This window comes from Trachypithecus francoisi, unplaced genomic scaffold, assembly GCF_009764315.1.
Source record: "Trachypithecus francoisi isolate TF-2019V2 unplaced genomic scaffold, Tfra_2.0 Lachesis_group6, whole genome shotgun sequence".
NCBI classification, from domain to species: Eukaryota; Metazoa; Chordata; class Mammalia; order Primates; family Cercopithecidae; genus Trachypithecus; species Trachypithecus francoisi.
Window position 1 is genome coordinate 49,783,496 of NW_022681471.1, and position 12,976 is coordinate 49,796,471.

Below are 12,976 nucleotides of genomic sequence, written 5' to 3' on the forward strand. Positions count from 1 at the left end.
TGAGCCTGAGAAACAGACATTTTGTGAAAAAGTCTGTCCAGGTGTGGCTGTATTCCTCAGTCTTCTTTTCTGGGATAGATAATGAAACTTCAGGGAAGAAATGGAAGGCAATTGTGTTCTTTTTTGCAGGTCCTGTCTTAATTCAGATGAAGGAATAAAACCTCTTCCAGCATCTACTGACCTTCAAGGGCCTTTAATTTAAAATAATCAACATACCAGGGTGACATATTTTGAAGTGAAATTCCCTGGGCTCTTTCATTGCTGCCATCAACTCCTTGGTGATTTCAGAAAAGTTGCTTAATGTGTCAGTTTCCAAATCTAAGTGAGGCAATGAATTTGTAGGGAACACAAAAAGCATTACAAAAGCATTGTAGCTGTTACCAGAAAGGGGTCCTGATCCAGACCCCAAGAGAGGGTTTTTGGAGCTTACACAAGAAAGAATTTGGAGCGAGTCCACAGAGTAAAGTGAAAGCAAGTTTATTAGAGAAGTAAAGAAACAAAAGAATGGCTACTCCATAAACAGAGCAATAGCACGAACTGCTTGACTGACTATACTTACTGTTATTTCTTGATTATATGCTAAACAAGGGGTGGATTATTCATGAATTGTCCAGGGAAAGGGCAAGCAATTTCCTGAACTGAGTCCTCCCCTTTTTAGACTATATAGAGTAACTTCTGAACGTTGCCATGGCATTTGTAAATGGTCATGGTGCTGCTGGAAATGTCTCTTAGCATGCTAATGAATTATAATTAATGTATAATGAGCAATGAGGACGACGAGAGGTCACTTTTGTTGCCATCTTGGTTTTGCTGGGTTTTGGCTGGCTTCTTCACTGCATCCTGTTTTATCAGCAGGATACCAGTCCAGCCGACCTCCTATCTCATCTTGTGACAAAGACTACCTAACCTCCTGAGAATGCAGCCCTGTAGGTCTCAGTCTTATTTTACCCATCCCCTATTCAAGATGGAGTTATTCTGGTTTAAACGCCTCTGACATAGTGGATATTGCTGTGATCACACACTATTCAGGCAAACTGAACTTGATCAAGTAAGCCACTAATAAAGGACTACATTTTAAAACCTTTTTTCTACTCAATAATTTTGTACCTTAGTGGGTAGAGTCAAAATATAATCACAAAGAAAAGAAGGCTCGTATTTTCCCTTTGAAATGTATATAGTTAGTATAGAGAATGGTTAGGTACGTGAGCTCTGGAGCAGACCTGCTTGCCTTCATATCCTGGCTCTGCCACCTAACAGGGTGTATAATCTTGGGCAATGTCTCCGTTTCTTTATTTGTAAAATAGGAATAATAATAGTTCTACCTCATTCATAGGATTGCTATGAGGATTAAATTAACATAAGAAAAGCAGTTAGTACTGGGCAAATAGTAAGCATTCAGTAAGTATTAGCTTTTATTATCACTATTAATTAAAAATACTTTCCTTTGCTTAAACACCAAACAGGAGTCAGTAAGACAGGTGGAGGCAGAGAGCTGGCACCTATGAAAGCAAGGAAACCAAAGGCTTTCCTCCAGTCTCACCAGAGACATCATAGTTCTGAAGATGGTGTTGCTGACATACTAGTTTGTAATTATTCTGACCACACTATTAGGGTGTTACTGGAAGGCAGGGTTCCTGATCTAGACCCCAAGAGAGTTCTTGGATCTCGCACAATAAATAATTTGAGATGAATCTGTCAGAGGCATGTGAACCAGAGCAACTCCATCTTGAATAGGAACTGGGTAAAATGAGGCTGAAACCTATTGGGCTTGCATTCCCAGGCGGTTAAAGCATTCTAAGTCACAGGATGAGATAGGAGGTCAACAGAAAATACAGGTCGTAAGACCTTGTTGATAAAACAGGTTGCAGTAAAGGAGCCGACCAAAACCCACCAAAACCAAAATGGCGACAAGAGTGACCTCTGGTCGTCCTTACTGCTACGCTACCACCAGCACCACGACAGTTTATGAATGCCATGGCAACGTCAGGAATTTATTCTATATGGTCTAATAAGGGGAGGCATGAATAATCCACCCCTTGTTTAACATATCATCAAGAAATAACCATAAAAATGGGCAACCAGCCACCCTTGGGGCTGCTCTGTCCATGGAGTAGCCATTCTTTTATTCCTTTACTTTCTTAATAAACTTGCTTTCACTTTGCACTGCAGACTCGCCCTGGATTCTTTCTTGCACAAGATCCAATAATCTTCTCTTGGGGTCTGGATTGGGACCCGTTTCCTGTAACAAATTCATAAAGTGAAAGCAAGTTTAAAAAAGTAAAGGAATAAAGAATGGCTACTCCATAGGCAGAGCAGCCTCAAGGGCTGCTGTTAGCCCATTTTTATGGCTATTTCATGATTATGTGCTAAACAAGAGGTGGATTATTCATGCCTCCCCTTTTAGGCCATATGGGGTAATTTCCTGACGTTGCCATGACATTCGTAAACTGTCATGGCACTGGTGGGAGTGTAGCAGTGAGGAAGACCAGAGTTCACTCTTGTCGCCATCTTGGTGTTGGTGGGTTTTGGCCAGCTTCTTTACTGCAACCTGTTTTATCAGCAAGATCTTCACGACCTGTATCTTGTGCCGACCACCTCTCTCATCCTGTGACTAAGAATGCCTTAACTTATCGGGAATGCCACCCAGCAGGTCTTAGCCTTATTTTACACAGTCCCTATTCAAGATGGAGTTCCTGTGGTTCAAACACATCTGACAAGGGTGTTTTGCAAAATTATCAATGTTATTCAAAATGTATTCCTTGGGCCACTTGCACCGGAATCATCAGGGGAGGGAGGAATTGATAACATGCAAATTCCAGAACTTCATCCCAAAGCTGCAGAATCAGAATTTCTGTACCTCAGATCTAAGTCTGTGTATTTTTCACAGGCAACCCAGGAGCTTCTGATACAGACTAAAGTTTGAGAACCACTGGACCATTGTGTTTGGTCAGAACACATTAAGCAACTAATAACACATTGACAATGATATCAAATGGTACCAGTATATGAATCTGTATTCACCTTGATCCTGGAGCTGCTCTGACTACGCTTGCCTCTACTCTCAGGCTAAAGAATAATCTTTTTATGTAGTTTTTGAACTCAATTGGCAAGATATCCTATTTCTGGGCACAGTAAACAATTTTTGAATTCCTAGTTCCACAAGGCTTTCATAAAATAAATTTTTGATGCTGGTTGTAGCTCTTGATTTTACCAGTAGAGAGCACAGTCAGTCTATTGATGTTAAGCTTTGTATAACAAAGAGTCTGTGATGATCTTTTTTCTCTTTAGTATGGAAATCTTATCCTTCTGGTTGGATAATTAGAGACAAGGGCCACTTCTGTGTGGGGTAGGAATGTGACCCTTGGGGTGGGATTACTCATTTTTCAAAGATGACATAGAATGAAACCTATCTAAAACTTTTATAACTGAAAAATATGGTCTCCTGGACATGTCACTCCATGAAATGAAATAGAGCACTTCTTTCATGAGTAACCTGCACTCCAATTGAATGCTTTGGAATAGGGTATGAAATGTACAGAAATGTGTAAGAAAAATTGTGAGATGTTGAATTACTCTATTTTTGAAAACAACGTGCTTTGGAACGTGGAATTAGACATCTGGAGGGAAATACTTGCATGCCTGATAAAACATAGATTTCAATTTTCTGCAGTTTGAGGTGTTTTTTCTCAGCTCCAGCAGACTGCTTAGTTATCATCTAAAAGGAAACTGGATGGGCAATAGTTTGGAGGCTTTGGGGAAAGCTAAAACATGGATTAGCTTTCCCTTACCTTCCCTCAAGTCCCCAAAGTCAAAATATCTGTGACCATGATAATAATACCCTCAAATGAAAGAAAACTTTTCTTAGTGTTTTCTGTACAACTTCTCATAAGCTTAAAGTGAAGGACCAGTTGATTAATAAAATGTAGACACTGGGTAAAGAAGGTTTAGCATAAAAATAATTTGATTGAATATCAAGACAAATAAAATTTCTGTGAAGCAGTCTCTCAGTACTTAAAGTGGGCTTCATTCTTAAGATGCCTAAATGTAACACTGGGTCAAAACACTGGGGAATGTTGGTTAATATTTACTGAGTGCTCAGAATGAATGTGTTGTAGGGAATCAGTTTGTGTTCTTTGGCCTGAAAACTGTGAACAAGTTTCAAACTAATATTTTTTTCTCTAGTGGCCTAAATTGTCATTGTAGTTTCTCTGAATATAAAAGTTTATGCTCTTGGGATTGGTCTATAAATTGGTTACAGCCTTTTATTATCTCCAAAGCCATATTCATTGCCATGACTGATGGGATCCACTGATGGTGCAAAAAAAATCAAGATTTAGAAAAATAAGTATGGATTATTGGCTACTTGAAAGAAAAGAGAAATTTCCCTGGGTGACAGTAAAATAGAACTTGTTCTCACATCTGCTCTGTGTATGATGTGTCATGAAATTTACTCTGCTCTGCTAGAGACATTTTGATTCTCCATAATGTAGAACTTGAACTTTCTCTAGTCAATTTAAGTTTGTCAAATCAAAATTCCTTTGATGAATAATATTCATTTTGCAAAGGTCTTACTCCAAAAACTAACGAGGATTTTTGAAAAGAAAATCCTGTCCTCATACTTTTCTTCAAAATGGTGCTCTATTTTGATTCAAGAGCAAGAGCTATAGTTATTAGAAAGATTTTTTTCTTTCCTTTTTCCAACCAGTCCTACATCTCCTAGTACCACTTTTCCCTCTTGGTTGGTAAAAGTGAAAAACAAACAAAAATCTTGCAAAAGGTAATAAATGGAATTGTTTGCCTTGTGATATACTATCTTTGGGTATTATCTGCAGACTGTAGCAATTCCATACCATTATATCAACCCATAAGTGTGGGGTCTGTTTGCAGCAAAATTGTGATGTAAGCAAAATTGGTTTTGGCTCTCTCCCCACCCTCAGTCTTTTGACCTGTAGTGTCTTGACTTTACAGAGTCCTCTAGATGCTTTCCTTTAACCTATCCTTTATTTATTTTTCAAGTAGGGTTTTTAGTTCTCTTTATTTATGCTCTCATTCTTCAGAGAAAAAGTTCACCTCATCGATTGGTTTGTGATCATATGAAAATGGGCCTTAATTCGTTAATGTTTTATCACTTTCGGAGTAATATATTTAAATTTAACAGAGAATTTGAGAGACAGCAACTTAATACAAAAGGGATAACTTTTTAATAGTAGGGATCCTAGATCCTGTGATAAGTTACTAGATGTTGCCAAGATTGCCAGTTACCTCCTCCAGCATGTCTTCTCGCCTTCTTCCTCAGTGACAGAATATTGATTTCATTTGAAGTGATAATGCACCCAGAACAAAGAATGCTACCAGTCTCCCTTGAAGCTATGTTTGGCCATATGACTAAGTTCAGGCTTATGACGTATAAGTGGAAGTCTCCCTAAAAGTTAGGGGGTGTGCTTTTGTGGTGTCCACCTTCTTTCTGAAGCCAATCTAGAATGTAGACATGATGGCTAGAACTAGAGTTATCCTTGACGGTGAGGCGACCTTGAGGATGAAAACTACATATTGAGGATAGAAGAACAGAAAGATAGGTACATGGGTCAGTTGGCTGGACAACCTAGACTATCTACTTCTACTTTGTTTAAGTTACATCATTTTAGGATTTCCTTTCATATGCAGCTGAACTTGATTTTAACAGTAAGACAAATATCTTTGGGAAATCAGGGCTTTGCAGATCTCTGAGTGGATATAACTGATAGGCTGATTCTGAGAAAACCAGCACTGTTGGTTTTTGAGGGACAGAAGTTCTTGGTCTCTGAGAGCATATGAAGAATTCTTGTTCTCCTGAATCCTTCTGAAAAGAATTCTGTCTTACACTTTCTTAATTGTTTAAAAAGTACAGTTTTTATTATGCCAAGTATTTTGTAAATGACTAGACAACAAAGAGGATAACCTATTTTCTATCTGCCATGCCACAGTTTCTAGCAGGTTTCTGGGTTATTCATATCTTGTTGATCATATTAGTTTACCAGTTACCCTATACTGACATGCCCTGGTAACAAGAAACTCTCAAAAAGAGAAGTAGTTTGGAGGAACAGGAAATATAAAAGGTCAACCACAAACCATTCTGATTTCAGCATGATATGATTTAGCATAACCCAAACATCAAAAGCTATTATTGGAAACATGGAAGATTTACATCACGGTGGCTCACCAGATACACAAGGCTGGAGCAATATTGCTGTGTAGAGACAACCCTTATCTTTAAGAACAAATTTCAGTGGACACAGTGAATTTGTGAGTTGATAGGCAACATGGATCCTTTGCAAAATAAACAAGCTCAAATCCTTGTGTTTTATTTCTAAATAGTCGCACTGCTGCTTTTTTACTCTCTACTTCAGCAGCTCAGCTATGGCTGGGGCCGGTACCTTAAATCCCTTGCCCTTGGCAGGTGTCTTGCTTTTGGCTCACTGGTGACTGATATGGGTGTGAGCCTGAATTGTGTTTTAGAAAGCAACATCTCCGTAAGACCAGTAGAAATACTGCTGTCAGTGGAAAATTCAGAATGGCAAATGATAGCATCAGCAGAGAAGGATAAATATAAACAATATATTAATATCACTGTCAGGCAGAGACCATCTCAGGACTATGGAGAGGCTGGGTTTTTTTGTTGTTGTTAGTTTGTGTTGCTTGAGGAATTTATTGTGGATTGCTCTATTTCCTTTGGTTCATTCTGCCTGTCTCTTTCTGACCCCCTTTTAGCAAGGACAATAGGCCTGAGTGTGAAGTTAAGAGAATGGAAGAGAAGATAGACAATGGAATACAATTTCAAAGCAGTAAGTAGACAAGTGACTATCCAGTCACTGGGTTACAAATGCCAGAACTGAATATTGATCTAAATAAATGATCAATGCAGTCATTGGGTAAGGAGCTTTCATGCAAATTGATTAGAGATTAGAGATAGTAGAGGAGACTTAGGAGCAGGACTTTGGAATGCCAGGGACAGTATTTTTTGTGTATACATTTATACCTGGTTTTTAATACGGAACTACTTTTCTTTCTTGTTAGGGAACAGCATTCTGTCAGCAAAATTAAGCCCCAGAATTAAACTTCTTCAAAGAAGGAAAGCCAAAATGAAATCATTTTTAAGGGTATAAATAAAATAGATCCACGCATTTCCTGACAGCCTGAATGAGAAGGTCCATATTTATCTCAGTAAGCTTTCAGCGTTAGACTCTAGGAGCCAAAGTGACAGTTTTGGACTCAGCCAGACAGTGAGCCTTATATATAAAGACTCAAAATAGATTTCCCTTGCCCCTAGTCCTGCCAAAGAGCCATTTTAGGTGTGCAGGAAGGTGCTGAGCACACTAATGCATAGTGTCCTTATGCTGAGTGGGAGCAATGAATGGCTTTGCCTCACCTGACTTTTCTTGATTGGAATTTAGATCCCCAAAGAATCTGAAAGGTAATATGGTATTTCTTATGATTTCATGGCAGATGTGCTTTTTAGCATTTTTTCTTTTTTATGCATAGAATCATTGAAAATTGAGATGAAAATGCCAAATGTCTGCATTCATATAATGGAAATAATCGAGCTGTGGGCAATCATCTCTGCTTTTGATCATTCTGGGATTAGAGGAATTCCTTACACTTATGGAATTCAACTGTGTCAAAAGATGAAGAATAAAAAAATGAATTTAAGTAAAATGAGAACTTGTATCCTAAATTTGAACAGAACTCAAGGCCAACTTTTTGTAATAATATTCTGACTGGGCTTTGTAACTGTGCTCTTTTACAGCCTCTTCTTTTTCTTCTATCTTCTTCCCCGTCTTCTTTCTCATTGGACTCAATTAAAAACACACACGCAGAACATCTAAAGGCCACGTATAGGCTTTAGATATGGTGCCAGGTTCTAGACAGAGCAAAATGGGAGAGGATATGGGCCCTTTTCTTTTTGAACTTACACATTAAAATCATATATAAGGGGTATGTGCATTGAATGATATACAGTCAGCTCTCCATATTCGTGGATAAAAAGCATGTGGAAAAACCACAGCAAAAAATAATACAACAACAAGAAATAATAAAAATAAAAAACAATACAATATAACAACTATTTGCATAGCATTTACATTGTGTTAGGTATTATAAATAGTAATCTAGAGATGACTTAAAGTATAAGGAAGGATGTGTGTAGGTTATATACAAATACTACTTCATATTATATCAGGGACTTGAGCATTCGAGGACTTTGGTATCCATGGAGGTCTTGGAGCCAATCCCCCACAGATACTAAGGAACGACAGTATTAATTCATACAGGCATAGAATGAAGTAGAGAGAATTTAGATTCCATGTTTGGGGAAGAGGAAAATGTGATTTGAAAATTCTCTTCAAATAGTGAGAGACAAGTCTGTAAAGGAGATGGGATGACTGGACAAACAGAATGAAATTAAAATGCCTGAGAAAAGCAAGAGTGGTAGGTAGGGTAGTGGGAGGAGAAAAGAGCTACAAGGTGGTAGTTTAGGGTTGTTTGAATCAGGATGTTTTGAATGTGAGGTAGGCCTGATCCTTAATGTAGTAAGTAAGTAGCTATTGTAGACTCTCAGGAAAGGAAATGGCATTAATGAAATCTATGAGTGAAAAATAAACTTTGTGTGTAAGCATTTTACTTTACTTTCCATCTCCAACCTGGGAACTTCAGCAGGGAGGAAGTTGTAACAAATGATCTAAGAAATAATCCAGTGGGGAAGGTTTAGAAGAGAAAACATTTGGCAACAAAAGAGCTGGAGTGGGTGACAGGGATACATTATAATTACTGCAAGGTCTCTGGCTTGGGAGGTCAGAGTTACTTTGATGTTGCTCTTTGAAGAGGCTGGGTTTAGGGAAGGGTGTAAGGAAGAGAGGCAGCTCTAGCTTAAGTGGGTTGAATGTGAGGAAGTCTAAGGCACGAAATAAGGAATCTCTACACAGGATTCACATGAGGGGTAAAAATTTGTGATGAGCGAGGTATTTATACTTTTTCCTTTCCAACCTAGCCTGGGCCTAAATTGACATGACAGATGAGTGTGTTTAGATTTGTTTGTTTGCTGTGCTGTTCCCCTCCCCCTGCAACTCCCCGCTTCTAAGCATGTGATAATTTGAATGCCTCTTCCTCTTCCTCTTCTTCCTCTTCCTCTTCCTCTTCTTCTTTTTTCTCTGTTGCCTGGGCTGGAATGCAGTGGTGCCATCTCGGCTCACTGCAACCTCCACCTCCCAGGTTCAAGCAACTCTCCTGCCTCAGCCTCCTGAGTAACTGGGATTATGGGCATGTACCACCACTCCCGGCTAATTTTTTTTTTTTTTTTTTAATATTTTCAGTAGAGACAGGGTTTCACCGTATTGGCCAGGCTGGTCTTGAACTCCTGACCTTGTGATCCCCCTGCTTTGGCCCCACAAAGTGCTGGGATTACAGGTGTGAGCTACGGTGCCCAGGATTGAATGCTTCTTTCAGCATGCCCCTTGTATTTTTTTTGAACTCATTCTGGCTCATTAAGATGATCACAATTTCCCAGTGTGAAATTATTTGGAGGTTGAGGTATCTCATTTGAGCAAGAAATGCTTCCTGAATGTGGGTAGGAACTCTGAGTCCTAAAATGTGATATGGAATCATCTATACCTCTTAGAGTGTGTGTGTGTGTGTGTGCACATGCACACAGCATATACAACTGTAGTTAGTTGTGTATAAGTTCCTACCTTAGGGCTTATGCATTTTGGGTGTCTCATCTTTCTTTGAAAATAGGGAGTATATTTTCTACTTCATTTATGTCCCTTATAGAGCATGGTATATATAGTATACTGTAGACTGCATAAATTTGAGTGTCTCAGGAATTTAAAATTATTGGCTGATCTACAGGGAAATGCAAATCAAAACCACAATGCGATACTACCTTACTCCTGCAAGTATGGTAGCAATCAAAACATCAAAAAACAGTACATGTTGGCATGGATGTGGAGATCAGGGAACACTTCTACACTGCTGGTGGGAAAGTAAACTAGTACAGCCACTATGGAAAACAGTGTGGAAATTCCTTAAAGAGCTAAAAGTAGAACTATCATTTGATCCAGCAATCCCACTACTGGGTATCTACCCAGAGGAAAAGAAGTCATTATACGAAAAAGATACTTGCACACGCATATTTATAGCAGCACACTTCACAATTGCAAAATCGTGGAACCAACCCAATGCCCATCAATCAACCAGTGGATAAAGAAACTTATATATATATATATATATGCATGTATATATATGCACATATATAGACACACAAATGTATACACACATATATACACGGATATATATACACACATATACATATATATCCATATATACACAGATATACGTAGATACATATATACACATATATATGCATATATATACACACACACACATATATATGATGGACTACTACTCAGTCATATAAAGAATGAATTAACGGCATTTGCAGTGACATGGGTGAGCTCGGAGACTATTATTCTTTTCTTTTTTTTTTTTTTTGAGACGGAGTCTTGCTCTGTCGCCCAGGCTGGAGTGCAGTGGCGTGATCTTGGCTCACTGCAAGCCCCACCTCCCGGGTTTACGCCATTCTCCTGCCTCAGCCTCCCGAGTAGCTGGGACTACAGGCGCCCACCACCATGCCCGGCTAATTTTTTTTTTTTTGTATTTTTTTTTTGTATTTTTAGTAGAGACAGGGTTTCATTGTGTTAGCCAGGATGGTCCCGACCTCCTGACCTTATGATCTGCCCACCTTGGCCTCCCAAAGTGCTGGGATTACAGGCTTGAGCCACCACGTCCGGCCAGAGACTGTTATTCTAAGTGAAGTAACTCGAGAATGGAAAACCAAACATTGCATGTTCTCACAGATATGTGGGAGCTAAGCTATGAGGACACAAAGGCATAAGAATGATACAATGGGCTGGGCGCGGTGGCTCACGCCTGTAATCCCAGCACTTTGGGAGGCCGAGGCGGGCGGATTACCTGAGGTCAGGAGATGGAGACCATCCTGGCTAAGACAGTGAAACCCTGTCTCTACTAAAAATACAAAAAGTTAGCTGGGCGTGAGGGCGGGCGCCTGTAGTCCCAGCTACTAGGGAGGCTGAGGCAGGAGGATGGCGTGAACCCGGGAGGCAGAGCTTGCAGTGAGCCCAGATCGTGCCACCGCACTCCAGCCTGGGCGACAGAGCCAGACTCCATCTCAAGAAAAAAAAAAAAAAGAATGATATAAAGGACTTTGGCGACTTGGGAGAAAGGGTCGGGGTGGGAGGGTGGCGAGGGATAAAAGACCACAAATAGAGTGCAGTGTATACTGCTTGGTTGATGGGTACACCAAAATCTCACAAATCACCACTAAAGAACTTACTCATGTAATCAAATACCTCCTGTACTCCAATAACCTATGGAAAAATAAATAAAAAATAGAAAAAATAAATAAAATTATTGGCTGATCTAAAAAAGCAATGTTAAAAATGAGTAGTCCTATTAAAAAACAATGACAGAAACATCATAAAGTTCATATAACCTCAAAGTAATTTCATATCTTTTACGTTTTTCTATTTCAACTATAAATTAATGCTTGTTATGATAATCGAAGTACTCTGAAACAATCAGATGTCTTCTAAATCATCAATTAAAAATATTTTCAGTAATGTGCATTGTTAGATATATTTTATTGTGCTCTCATTCTGTGAAAATTGGTAATCCAAGTATGGCATATATGCTAATTACCAATTAATGACTGACTAATCGCAACTCAACCTTGGACAAAGCTATTTTCTATGGATTTCCTCAACTATTAACTGGGAGAAAATGACTCCTGCCCACAGGCATCTTGGTGAAGAATTTATTTGAAAATACTTTTCTGATAGAATGTTCCAGACAGACATTTTCATGACACAATAACTTTGAAGTTGAGCAATGAAGTATGCTACCTTCAAATGAAACTAGAAGGGGTGACAGATTGGTAGAGCACGAATTTTGAAACTGAAACTGGCTGGGACATCAAGGTTAACGTTACCCTTTAACCTCTTTCTTTCCCCTTTGCCCCCTTTTCCTTTCCCAAGCAAAGTATGGAGTGATTGGGAAGTAGGCCCTTACCTTTTCTTTAAGAAAGTGGTATACTGCTAGTTCCCTGTGATTTGGGAGGGAAAATCTCATTGATTCCTCACCTCAATAATTTCCTATGATGCCTGTTTCTGCGAATGGTATTTATGAGTTCTTGTTTTTTAGACGGTTGCCTTGGAAATGTATCTAATCAAATACTGATATAAAGAGGAGCCAGATGGGAAGGCTATGGAATGTTGAATTTGTCCTAAGTTGAGTTCCTGTTTATAGGAGGAGAGCCTGAGACCCTTTTTGCTAGTTTAGCTTTCTCCTTTGCTGAGTCTGCACATTTGAAATATTTTAGTGTTAGCCTGCTGTGACTCACTGCCTGTCCAGCAGCTTAATTGATACTTAAGCCAGTTCACAATATGTCCTTCATATAATTAAACACTGGGGCTATGCACAAAAGGATATGTTTTTAATGCATCAGTTATGGAGACATTTTATCATCAGCCCCTTATTTCCACTGCCTTAATACAGCAGAGTAAAATATGATATTTAGGTATCATTATGCTTTGCCCTTTTCTACTTCCAAAGCTGTTGGATCCTCTCTGGAAAGGGAGTCTTATGACCTACAGTCAAACAAGCTAGGTCAGATAATTTCCTTATGGCCAGCTTTTACCCAGAAAAGCAGAGGAAAAATCAGAGTGATATAAGGGGTTCTGATTTCTATGACACGCCTTGAGGAAGAGGGATTCTAGTTTTTATGGCTATCCTCAGGGGAGAATGGGACTGAGAGACTGGCAGTTAGGGGAAGGTCAGAGAAAAACTTTTGCTTCTGAGGCCTTCATTTTGGGGCATTGTTTTCTGAGCCTCAGCATAGTCATCTATGTTTGACAGGTCTGCTCCATTT